Source organism: Pongo pygmaeus, chromosome 15, assembly GCF_028885625.2.
Source record: "Pongo pygmaeus isolate AG05252 chromosome 15, NHGRI_mPonPyg2-v2.0_pri, whole genome shotgun sequence".
In the NCBI taxonomy this organism is placed as follows: Eukaryota; Metazoa; Chordata; class Mammalia; order Primates; family Hominidae; genus Pongo; species Pongo pygmaeus.
The window spans coordinates 102,159,842-102,172,819 of NC_072388.2; positions in this window are offsets into that span (position 1 = coordinate 102,159,842).

Consider the following 12,978-nt stretch of genomic DNA (forward strand, 5'->3'; position numbering starts at 1 on the left):
CCATCCTGGGTAACACAGTAAAACCCTGTCCTACTAAAAATAAAAAAAAAAATAGCCGGGTGTGGTGGCGGGCGCCTGTAGTCCCTGCTACTTGGGAGGCTGAGGCAGGAGAATGGCATGAACCCAGGAAGGTGGAGGTTGCAGTGAGCCGAGATTGTGCCACTGCACTCCAGCCTGGGCGACAGAGCGAGACTCTGTCTCAAAATAAATAAATAAATACATAAATAAATACATAAATTAAAATAAAATAAAAATAAAAACAAAAGGCTAAGTATCCATTGACAGACAAATAGGTAAAGAAATTACGATGCATCTGTCACATGGAACCCATGCAGCACTAGAGACATGAGGCAGGGCCACTTGTTCCAGCAACCCAGAGTGGCTGCCACCCACGGCGTGCACGGTTCTGGGTACTGAGGACTCCAGGGTGTCCCTTCTGGTCTAGGGGCGACAGGCCGCACACCAGGACACAGGGGAGTAAAAGAGAGAATTTTGGAGAGGGATGAGGATTGCGAGGACAGTGGATGGGATAACTGGTGTGTGAGGGGTGCCTGCCTTATAGATGGGAGAGGCCGGGAAGCCTCTATCCAGAGGTGACTTTTTAGGCAGATGCAAACAGCCAGGAGGAGTCAGCCCTGTGTGGCCTTCCAGGCACAGCAAAGCTCAGGACACAGATGGGAGCAGAAGGTGACTGCCGTGGGATGCTGGGGAGGTGCGCAGGGCCAGCCCCACAGGCCTGGACGAGCAGGGCTGGGCCTCGCAGGTGGGAGTCTCTGCAGCTCCCCCTTCCCTGCCCAGCATGGAGGAGTCCCCAGGCCCGCAACCCTGCCATTGGTTCCTAGGGTTTCCTGCTGCCTGACTCTGCGGCTCTTCTGAAGGGTGTTTCTCCTCCTCATTCTCAACATCCATGCTGACCACATTGAAGGTCAAGGGCATGGGCCAATACCCTGCCAGGGCCAGACACGTAGAGAGTGCCCACAGAAATGTCTGTGAGATGGAAGGAGGCAGAAAGCCAGTGATGAGGGAGGCAGGAGAGGATGCGAGGGGCCATAAGTGCTGCGGGAGGTGGGGGGCCATCTGGAAGGTGGCTGGGTGCATCAGGTGGTGGGGTGGGGGGGCGACAGCCTCTCTCCTCGTCTTTGTTCCGCTCTGCAGTGGTGGTGGTGGGCCAGGGAGTCAGGGGAGCCATTATCCTGGAGCCCCAAGTAGCCAGGGACAAACGCATAGTCTCAGAGAGCCAGGAGGCCGGTCCTGGAGACCCCACCAGGGCCTGGAAGAGGGGAGCCAGGCTGGGGACAGCCTCAGAGCAAAGCTGGACTGTGGGCCAGTGGCCCTGCATGCAGGCTGAAAACTTTCCCATCAACCAGGGTCCCAGTAGGAAAGAGCTGGCACCCTCAAATTAGGGTAAGTCTAGGTGGGTCTATTTGGAAAGAGCCCAATGAGGGGGACCACCAGGGCTGGTGCAGGAAGGAGCTAGCAGCAGCACGGCTGTCACCACCCATGTACTACGTCTTCCAATGTCCCCAGGGCCACTGCCACCTCTCTCCTGGCTGTGTGTCTGGGAGGCCGCCTGTGTGGGCGCCATCGGCCTGGGTCCTCTGGTTTGCACTTGGGGTCAGCTCCTGGAAGTCCTGATGGAGGCTGGGAGGGAGGGAGGAGACAGTAGAGGGTGTTTGTCTCCTGGCTCCTTCCCTGCTGCATGGCCCCGGGCAGTGACCCCGGCCAGAAGTCACTGTCCTGTCCAGACAGCCAAGAGTCAGCGACGCTGTCTGCTCTGCGTTCCAGTCTGCGTGGCCTTCACTTCTTCCTTCCAGCCGAGGGTGGAGCCAGCCTGTTCTCTCCCAGCCCCAGGGCTGGCGGCGCTGCCCGGCCTACACTGTCCTCTCTGAGCCTGCTGCCTGTTGCTTCTAGGCACCTTGGTCTAGGCCTGGCCACAAGCCCTGCCCTCATGATCCCCTCGCAAATGTCCTTCAGGGCAACACCCCACTGCAGCCAGGAATGTTCCCTGCATTGAAGAGCAGTGAAGCCAGCAGGGCCCGCCTGAGACGCCCTGTGAGTCGGGGAGAGGGCTCACCCACTGACTCTGACCTCCGTGACCTCCAGTGCCTCCCCTGAAAGGGGAGGAGGAGCTGGAGGTCACAGAGTCGCCCAAAAGGGGAAGAGGAGCCTCTGTTGTCATCCTTGTGAGGCTTCACGGAGGTTGCGGGTGCAGCCCGCAGTCACACTGGGGACAGAATGTACAGACAGCCTTCTGTGGTGCTAACAGGCAGCAGCTGATGACGTGATGCAAGGTGAGAGGCTGGCGGCGCTGACCAGCGCGGCCTGCGCAACCCGTCTGAGCGCCACTGTGCTCCCCTCCCCAGCGGCCTCGCCCAGCTTCCCTGGGCCGCCAGAGGCATCTTCCCCGAGGCTAGTAAAGCAGGCTTCTCTCCTGCCCAGAAGCCTGCCGGGGGTCCTCACTGCCTTGAGGATAAAGGGGGGCTCCTGGGCCTCCATCCGGGCCCTTTGGAGCCTCTGATCTAGGATTTCCCTTCCCAGAGCCCACAGCACGACCTGAGGGAATTACTCACGCCTGGGTGGGGTGGGTGTGGAGGCTGGGCCAGGAAGTCAAGGAGAGGCAGATGGAGAGGGCCATTAGGAGGTACTAAGGATTCAGTCATGGCTGCAAACACTGCACATCAAGCCTGTCCAACCTGCTGCGGCCGAACGGGGCTCAGGACGACTTTGGATACGGCCCAACACGAATTCAAAAACTTCCTTTAAAAAAGGCTGGGCGCAGTGGCTCACGCCTGTAATCCCAGCACTTTGGGAGGCTGAGGTGGGCAGATCACCTGAGGTCAGGAGTTTGAGACCAGCCTGACCAACATGGTGAGTAGTCCCAGCTACTCGGGAGGCTGAGGCAGGAGAATTGCTGGAACTTGAGAGGTGGAGGTTGCAGTGAGCCAAGGTCACACCATTGCACTCCAGCCTGGCAACAGAGCGAGACTCTGTCTCAAAAACAAACAAACAAGCAAACAAACAAACAAGAGCACTCATCTCAACGGCCTCTGTGTGCTCAGCGCTTCCCTCACACCTGCTCAAATAGCTGCACGTGGCCTTGCTCCCCTCCTCACTGTGCAGATAAGGAAACTGAGGCTCAGAGTGGGCGAGAGACTCGCTCAGGGGCACACAGTGAACAGAGGGAGGTGCCTGGACTTTATCTGAACTGGCATGGTTGGCAGAGGCCGGGCATCGCCCCTGAGCATGGAGATGTCCACAGAGGCTGCAAGGCTGGCATATCCTGTCTGGGGTGCGGACTGAGGAGGCCCACTCTCTGGGAGAGGCAGTCTGAGGACACTCCTGTCCCTCTGGCCACCTTGTACTTCTCAGAGAGTCGTCTCCAGATAGGACTGGCAGCAACAGCGCCTGGAAACTTGTTTGAAATGCACCCCAGACCCACACACCCAGAGCCGCTGGGGCTGGGCCCAGGGGCTACAGGCGATTCTGCTGCACACTCCAGGTTGAGAGCTCCCGCTGTTGGCTCTAGAGTGACACCTGCGGTGCAGTTTCCCTCGAGGGCCTCTGCTGTTGGCCAGGACGGGCACTCACCTACCTCCTATTCCCAGCACCACCCTCCATCTCTGGCCAGGGCGAAGCAAGAGTGGAGGGAGGGAGGTTTGGGGACGTTCAGGGTGATATCAAGTCTGGACAGCTGCCATGGCCAGTCCATCACCTCCCCTGTCTGAGCCAGGGGTGGATCATACACTCATTAGCAGATTATTACTCATCTACTAAATGGGTAACACCTCGGCCCCGCCGCACAAGGCTGTGAGGCTAGCGTGAGAGTCTGCACCAAGTGGGGGTAGAGGTACTCCATACCCCAGGTCTCCATCAGTTACCACTATCGTGGGTCTGGCTCCTGTCCCTCCCCAGCGTTCAGAGGATAATCTCCGTACATGGCCTTGGACACCCAGCTCACCGGGTCGGGTAGCCTGAGGCTGGCATGCCAAGCCTTTGCACAGAGACTGTCCCAGAGGCCACCCCTCCCACCAGCGCTTCTGACCTTTCTCCACCTTTACAGCCCACCCAGCCAGCCCAGGCTGCACACCCCTCGGGCGCAGTGTTGGCACTGAGTCTGGTGACCGCTCGCTGGGAGGAAATGTTGGCCTGCGTGACTGAGTGACCTGACTGCTGGGAGGCAGGGGCTGGGGGAGACGGGATGCCGGGGGAATGGGTGCCCAGGCCAGGACAGAGTACACCGAAGCAGCCTAGCCTCAGGCGTCCGTTCTCCCTGACTACTCTGGGGCACAGAGGCAGGGCAGGGCCCAGGATGTCAGGCCCCACCCTGCAGCCATGACGCGGGACTGAGTCTCGCCTGGCCTTGAATCCTACCCCAAACCCCCGCAGGTTGGGCCAGGGCCATGAAGGGCTGGACCCCTATCTCCCTGGAGGCCGCAGTCACATCTTTGCCCCTAGGGCTCAGGAGATTCCCTTGGAGGCTTTTAGAGCTCAGCAAGAATCAGTTCAACCGGTGGCTGCTGGGGTGTGGGCGGGTTCTGCATGATTTGCGGGCCCAGCACCCATCATGCCTGGTCCACAGGGCTCAGCGCCCCTGGTGCAGGAGGAGAGGGAGGGCAACAGGGCTCCCCTGTGGGCCGCTAGCCTTGGGGGTTCCTCCCTTGGCTCTGGGCTTCTCCAGCTGTGGTTCCAGGGCAAGCCTCTTTCCCTCCCAGCCTCAGTATGTGTTCCCGTACCGCCCCAGAGCTGTCTTGGGACTGGAGGTCTCCAGGCCCCAGCTGGGGTGTGGCCAGTGTCAATGTGGCTGCTGTGAGGGGGTGTCTCCCCACCCCGGCACCTTCCTGCCCCCGCAGCCCCGCAGCCCAGTGCACAGTGTCATGGCGCACTCCAGGACGGAGCTCTCCCCTCACAAGCTCTGTGACCCCGGGCAGGCTCCTCAGCCTCTCCGTCCCTGGTTTCCTCCCTGTAAATGGGACACTAGGCCATCTTTATAGGGCTTCCATGATTCAGTAAAGCCATCTAGTTTCAGGCCAATTGCCTGGAGAGCGCCTGCTCACAGGACGTGCGGTGTGAGCTGAGCTAGGATTACGGTGTAGCTCTCCAGCACACTTGTGCGCTATACACACACATATGCATTTTCGTCTTACCACCCCATACTAAGGAGGACTTTTTAAAAAGGGGCACACATTTTAGAGTTAATGTTTGTTACACAAAGGTGGCCCACGACAATTAGTGCTTATTTAGCACGTGCCCGGCATCAGGACCTGCCCACCTCTGTGAACAGGAGCTGCCCCTTAGTGAGGTGAGGCTGTGCTGGCCACACGGCAGGACTTGGCCATCCCCAGAGCTTCCCAGCTGCAGGCTGCCAGCTGCTGCCCTCAGCAGTGAGGAGTCCTCAGAGGCTCTGGAAATTACAACCCTGACCCTCCGCCTGAGACCCGAGCCCTGCCAGGCCTGTCTGGGTGCACAGCACCAGGGTTAAAGTGGGGCCAAGTGGGGCAGGCGACAAGCAAGGTCCCCTGCGGTGGGCGGGCTGAGGGTGGGGCAGGCTGAACTCTGCCAGCCCAGGGCGGGCCGGATGACCTCAGCCCCGGGTGACACCGGTGGGCGTCGGGCGTGGCCTCAGACAGCTCCCTTCCTCCTCGGCTAGCTGCCAGGTCAACACTGGGTGGGACTAGCCTCGGGTGTCGGCAGCAGCCCCATGCTCACGGCCTTTGGGTTCTTGCATGCGTCGTCCCCATCACCTGGCTGCCCCTCTCACTTCCGTCTCCACCTGTCCCGGGTCACTGTCCTTCAAGCCAGAAATCAAGGAGAGCACCCCCCTCCCAGACCGCCTGGCTGCAGTCCCGGGATGGGCGCTCCTAGTCGCCTAGATCGGGCCCCCGCTGAGCCCGATCCTCCTCTCCCCTCCGCGCCCGAGCCGAGCTCCCTGAGCCGGACGAGCAAGCGCCCGGGCCTCGACTTCCCCTTCCGTGCAATGGGAAGCAAGCCTCTCTTTCCTATGAGCAGGGTGTCGGCTCCGTGTGGGCCCCGGCCCTGGATCCTGCCTGGCTTTGCCTGGAGCCTCATTCTCTCCGGCTGTGCCGGGGGAGGCTGGAGGAAGCGGCGAGGAGGACAGGAGTGTCGCCCAGGCTCCTCCGCCCGCGGCCGCCGAAGGACGTGGTCGGGCGTTCGTCTCTCGGGCCGGGAGGGGGCGCTGGAGCACGGGGAACCCGGGGCCGTTAGCACCGCCCCTCCTGCCGACGCCCCGCCTCCGGCCGCGTTTCCCCGGGCCTTGTCCCGCTCCACTCTGCGGCGCCTCCTCTCCGCACCTCCCACTAGGAGGGCAGACCCTCAGCCGCAGCCGGAGGCCGCGCCCTGCACCTGGCAGACCCTCACCCGGAGCCGAGGCCGCGCACTCGGGGCCCCGCAGCCGAGCCTCGGGGCTGCCCCTGTGGGTGGAGCCTCTCAGGACGACATCCAAAAACCCCGGGCGGGCGCGGGACTCACGCCGGGAATCCCAGCACTTTGGGAGGCCGAGGCGGGCGCATCACCTGAGGTCAGGAGATCGAGACCAGCCTGAGCAAGATGGTGAAAACCCGTCTCTGCTAAAAATACAAAATTAGCCTGGCGTGGTGGTGGTTGCCTGTAAGCCCAGCTACTCAGGAGGCTGAGGCAGGAGAATCGCTTGAACCCGGGAGGCGGAGGTTGCAGTGAGCTGAGATCACACCACTCTGCACTCCAACCTGGGCGACTGAGCGAGACTTCGTCCCAAAACACAAACAAAAAAAACCACCAAAAAATAAAAAACTGAAACCGGATTTTTTTTTCGACAGGGTCTTGCTCTGTAACCCAAGCTGGAGTGCAGTGATGCGATCACGGCTCAATGCAGCCTCAACCTCTCTGGGCTCAAGTGTTCCTCCTACCTCAGCCTCCCAAGTAGCTGGGACTGGGACTACAGGCCACCACGCCTGGCTCCTTTTTTTTTTTTTTTTTTTGAGACAGAGTCTGCCTCTATCGCCCAGGCTGGAGTGCATGGAGTGCAGTGGCTCGATCTCGGCTCACTGCATCCTCCACCTCCCGGGTCCAAGCAATTCTTCTGCCTCAGCCTCCCGAGTAGCTGGGACTACAGGCGTGTACCATGCCCGGCTAATTTTTGTATTTTCAGTAGAGACGGTGTTTCACCGTGTTGCTCAGGCTGGTCTCTATCTCCTGACCTCCAGATGATCCGCCCGCATCGTCCTCCCAAAATGCTGGGATTACAGGCGAGAGCCACCGTGCTTGGCTCCTTTTTTTTTTTTTTTTTTTTCTGAGACGGAGTCTCGGTCTGTCACTCAGGCTGGAGTGCAGTGGCGGCGTGATCTCGGCTCACATCAACCTCCGCCTCTCGGTTCAGGCCATTCTCCCGCCTCAGCCTCCTGAGTAGCTGGGACTACAGGCGCCCACCACCACGCCCGGCTATTTTTTGTATTTTTAGTAGAGACGGGGTTTCACTGTGTTAGCCAGGATGGTCTCGATCTCCTGACCTCGTGATCCGCCCGTCTTGGCGTCCCAAAGTGCTGGGATTACAGGCATGAGCCACCGCGCCTGGCCAATTTTTGTATTTTTAGTAGAGACAGGGTTTCACCATCTTGGCCAGGCTGGTCTTCAACTCCTGACCTCGTGATCCACCCGCCTCCACATCCCAAAGTGCTGGGATTACAGGTGTGAGCCACCGCGCCCAGCCTACTTTTTTAAAAAATTATAATTTTTGTAGAGATGAGGGGAAATCTCACTATGTTGCCCAGGCTAGTCTCGAACTCCTGGGCTCAAGCGATCTGCCTGCCTTGGCCTTCCAAATCACAGTCGCGAACCACTGCTCCTGGCCATAAAAAAATCCTCTGAAACTGGATGATTTGTAACACATCTAGAGGGAAATGTCTGGAAACTGCTGTCAACCAATACTTAGGGGCTGGGGATTTAGTGTGGGAGAAGATAGCTGGAAGTCCCTGCACCAGGGCTTCCTAGCAGGGTGAGACAGTCCCAGGAGGGGCTGGAGGCCTCTTCCAGTCACCTTCTTCTTTCACTCTCCATCCATCCCCCCGGGCCCCTCCAACCTCCACCAGGGTCATTTATTTAGGACCCCCTGCATGCCAGTCTGCCAAGGGGCACAGGAGTTGGTCCTGGACCTGCCTTGTCAGAGGATCAGCACGATCCTATGGCATAGGGCCACAGTGCTCACATGGCCTGGCCTGGTGGCATGAGCCTGTGCAGTCCCAGCTACTCCAGAGGCCGGGGTGGGAGGATCTCTTCAACCTGGGAGTTCCAGGCCAGTTTGGGAAACAGCAAGGCTGCATCTGTTTAAAAAAAGAAAGAAAGGAAGAAAGAAAAAAAGGAAGGGAGTAGCAGAGAGGAAGGAAAGAAGGAAGGAGAGGAAGGGGAGGAAGGGAGGAAGGAAGGGAGGAAGGAAGGAACGATTATATGTAGCAGAGACATGCAGATAAAACTCCCAAAGGAAGGAAGGGAGGAAGGAAGGAAGGGAGGGAGGAAGGGAGGAAGGGAGGGAGGGAGGAAGGGAGGGAGGAAGGAACGGAGGAAGGAAGGGGGGAGGGAGGGAGGAAGGGAGGAAGGAAGGGAGGCAGGGAGGAAGGGAGGGAGGGAGGAAGGGAGGGAGGGAGGAAGGGAGGGAGGGAGGAAGGGAGGGAGGGAGGAAGGGAGGAAGGAAGGGAGGAAGGAAGGGAGGAAGGGAGGGAGGGAGGGAGGAAGGGAGGGAGGGAGGGAGGAAGGGAGGGAGGAAGGGAGGGAGGGAGGGAGGGCCAGGCCCAAGGAACAGGAGAGGCAGCAGGCTGGGCTGTGGGGGCATTGTGGATGGCTCAGAGGGCCACTGCGGGCTGGGCAAGGGGCATGAGCTGTGCCCTGTGTCCTGGGAGATGTTGTCCCCTGGAGACCCCTGGGAGTCTATTCCCTGAGAAGGAAGTGAATTCAGCGGCAGCTGGGGCCACTCAGCACCTTGCCTGCCCTCTCCCCATCCCCAGACCTCAGCCTGTACTGGCCAGGAAACCCCCTTTTCAGTGTGGCCAGAGGGGTTATCTGTCTGGACTCATAACCCCCACCTCTGCCCAAAGCCCCCTCAACCTCTTGTCAGTTTCTGCCCAGGGCCCAGGACAGCATCAGGGACCACCCCTTGGGTAACCCCTGGGACTTGGGCTCTGGGGACATCCTTGAGTCTGCCCTGGACTTCCCTTCCCTCTGCCACCCCTTCATCTGGTGGATGTGGGAGCTGCCCCTGCTCGCAGAGCCCAGCCTCACTCTGCCTCCCTGGCCGAGCACTCCTCCCGCTTCTCATCACCCGAGGGGACTCCTGGCCTGCCCCAGCCCAGTTGCCTGCCAAAGGCTCATTTCGGTCCCCTGGGATCCTCTCAGGCTGCAGTCCCCCCGCCGACGAACGCGGCCGCCTTTATGTTTCTGCAGCCTCCTCCCCGAGTCTGCTTGGAGAACCAGGGAAAGCTGCAGATGATGCTGGCAGCGAGTGTGCCTGCTCGGAGGACCCAGCAGCCCCAGCCCGGGGATAGGACAAGGATGTGGCCGGGCTCTGCTGTCTGACTGCTGAGGGCCTCTGCCCCAGGGTGGCCAGGCTGATGCACAGGAGGGCCAGACCTGCCCAGCCTGGAAAGCCCAGAGGCTGCTTCCTGTCTCACCAGGTCTGGCCAGGACCGCAGCCCTGCCGTCTTCTGCCCATGGCCCAGGTCTGGATCACACCCCATTTTGTTCCGTGGTTTGAAGCAGAAATAAAGGCACTTCCTGGTGGCCAGTAGGCACACTTGATGGGGGTGCAAGGGACTGAGGACAGTTTGGGCTCTGCCTGTGGCCTTCCAGGTGAGGGCCTCAGCTCCCAGCCCAGGCTGGCCAGTCCAGAGCGCCTCTTGGGTGACCACTTGGGCATGGCACTGGGGCAGGCTGGGCAGGGCTGAGCTGGCTCTGTGGCTGGTGCCTCTGCCCAGGGACCCTCTCTCTGCTTTGGCCAAGGCTGTCCAAGGCAGAACCAGCCGCCTCCAGGTGGCCTCCCAACCCTCCGTGGGGCCTCCTTGGGGCCAGGGCCGGACCCTGAGGGCCTGCTACCTGCTTTTCCTGGGTGCAGGAAAGCATAGCGATGGTGCCTGGGGTGGGCCGCCCCATTCCAGGTTGGATCTCGTTAAATCCTAGTGAAGGTCCCATTATACATGTGTGGGAACTGAGGTGCAAAGCGAGGTGCCCAAGGCTAGGGGCTACGAAGGGAATCCCTGAGGTCAGGAAGCCACTAGGCTGCCACAGAACCTGCATCAGAGGCTAGTTGAGCAGGCATCTCTTCCTACCCCATGTGGGGGTCCTGTCCCTCCACTGGGTCCATCGACATTGTCTCTGGACTCTGTTCTACTGCAGGAGGGGAGCCCTACTGCCTGGTTGCAGCTGGCATGGGGGCAGAGCCCTGAGTGTAGCCCAGGGCCCCCTCCCCAGGTGTGTCCCCCCAACCTGGCCCTCTGCCCTTAGCCAGCCTGAGCCAGGACGAGGAAGCTTAGCGCTGGGCAGTGGCACACTCCATAAATGTCAGCTCTGCCAAGTCCATGGCCCTTCTGTGGCCTGGGCAGGCATGCCAGGGGCCCATGAGCGGAGGGAGGCAGGAGACACTGCCCCTCTGTGCTTTCCTGCTGCCTCCCCAGCCTCCAGGACGAAGATGCACTTTTCAGATGCACTTTCTCCTACCGCCTTCCTTCTAAAAATAGCCAACCCTTCTAAAAATAGAGGGAAAGGTGGGAGGCGAGGTGCGGAAGTTGGCCTGGCAGCCTGCTTCAGTTTTAAACCGCAGGACCCCTTGGGCCCTCCCCTGGACTATAGCTCAGGAGAGGGGTGGGGCGGGCCTTCAGTCCTCTCCGTCCTCCTCCAGTCCTTCCCGTCGGTCCTGGGGCCGGGGGGGGGAGAGGCTTGACCAGGATGGGGGACATGAGGGTAGTTTTGTGAAAGGGGACAGACATTTCGCAGGATGCCTTGCAGACACTTGGGATGTGGGGTGCAGGGAGGCCGGCACGTGGGTGGGCGATGACGCCATTTACTGAGACTTAATCCCCACCACACGGCTCCGGGGCGAGAATTATGACACCTGGATCAACACGGCTGCCCGGGACCCACACGGCCGAGCGGCCGAGCTCGGGCGGAGTCCCAGGGCGCCTACAGCACCCCGCCGGCGCGCCCCATCCAGCAGGGCAGCTTTTGGGCGGAGGCGACCCCCACCGCAGGTCCCAGGACCCTGCGTGCTCTTGAGCCAGGGGTAAAGAAGCCCGACCGCGGGGGGCTGCTCCACCCCGCCGCCCTTCACCGTCAGCTGGGGCCCAGACGGCCCAGCCACGCCCAGAGCCCGCGGGCGGAGACGGCAGGGGCGGTGCCAGCGAGGTCCCGCCCCCGGCACCCCGTCCCGCCCCCCCACACGCGGCGACCTGGGGACGCCCCGCGGGAGTCGTCCGGCGGCTCCCCCTGGCGTCGGCTGGGGCCACCGCCCGGGCTCCCACCTCAACCCCGCAATATGGGATTGGGGCAGAGTGGTCTGCTGCCCGCTGCCCGCAGCCGCTTCGGGTTAGGGAGGGAGCCTGGGCCTCTGGGTGCTCACGCTGCGCTTAACGCTGGTCCCGGCAGCAGTGAGGGTGGAAGCGGCCGCCTCTGGCTTCTACACCCCGGGTGTGACAGCCTGGCCTCTCAGTGATCCCCAGATCAGGCAAGCATCTGGTGGTGGGGGTCCTGCTCCCTGGCCTTCCCTACCTGACAGCCAGGTCCTCAGCCAAGGTGAACCCATTTGATCCCGACGACAATCCCATTTTCTGGAGGAGTAAACTGAGGCTCAGAGGTTGAAGTGCCTCTCCAAGGTCGTGGGGAGCTGGGCTTGCCCTCTGGTGGGTGTCCCTGGCTAGGCCTCTCCCTCCTAATGGCCCCCCACCCTGCCTTCTCCTGACCCCAGACCAACCCTGTGCCCCAGCCTTCTTTGAGACAAGGCTGGGGTTTTTCCAAAGGGATTTTACTGAGAAACTTCGGGAAAAACATGGACATAGCATGAAAGAAACATTGCAACCTCATTCTGAAAAGCAGGCACAGGCTCAGGTGGCTGTGGAGAGCAGATGGGAGTTGAAGGGACTTCCAGGAGCAGTCCCCAGGCCCTGGGCACCCCAGCTTTTCAGGCACCTATGTATTGAATGGAGCGACCCATAATTGGAGGTCCCAGGACCCCAACATGCCCTGTGAGCTGGGGGGGGAGGGGTGGGAGAATTAGACCGGGAAGTCTCCAGTCCACCAAGGCCTGGCTCTATGGGAAGAACCAGTCCACAGAGCCAGAGACCTAGGTCGCAGTCCTGGCCTCTCTGGGCAGCTGTGTGGCCGAGAGCAGGTCACTGAGCCCTGGGAAGCCAGCCACCTTGGACCCCGGCTGTCTCTGCTCAGTTGTGTTTATTCCCTGTCACCCCCCATCTCTGCCTGTTGGAGACAGGTGGGGTGGGACTCGGGCCAGCAGATGGGACTGGGCTGGGAGGAAGGGCCTATGGCTGCTGGGCACCTCTCGGGCTTGAAGTGGGACTCTTAGCACCCCACTTCACAGAGGGAACCCAGGGCTCAGGATAGTGACTCAAGCGGTTAATTGGAGGGCTTCCTGGAGGAGGTGCTGGCATCTTTGAGTCTAATTCGGCCCCTCTGCAGATGGTGCTGCAGCATCTTGGGCACCTTCCAGTCTGTTACAGGCTGCTTTTCCCCCATAAAATTCGTATGTCGGGCTGGGCACGGTGGCTCACGCCTGTAATCCCAGCACTTTGGGAGGCCTAGGCAGGCCAATCACCTGAGGTCAGGAGTTCAAGACCAGCCTGGCCAACATGGTGAAACCCCGATTCTACTAAAAATACAAAAATTAGCCGGGTGTGGTGGTGCGTGCCTGTAATCACAGCTACTCAGGAGGCTGAGGCCGGAGAATCGCTTGAATCCAGGAGGCAGAGGTTGCAGTGAGCTGAGATCGCG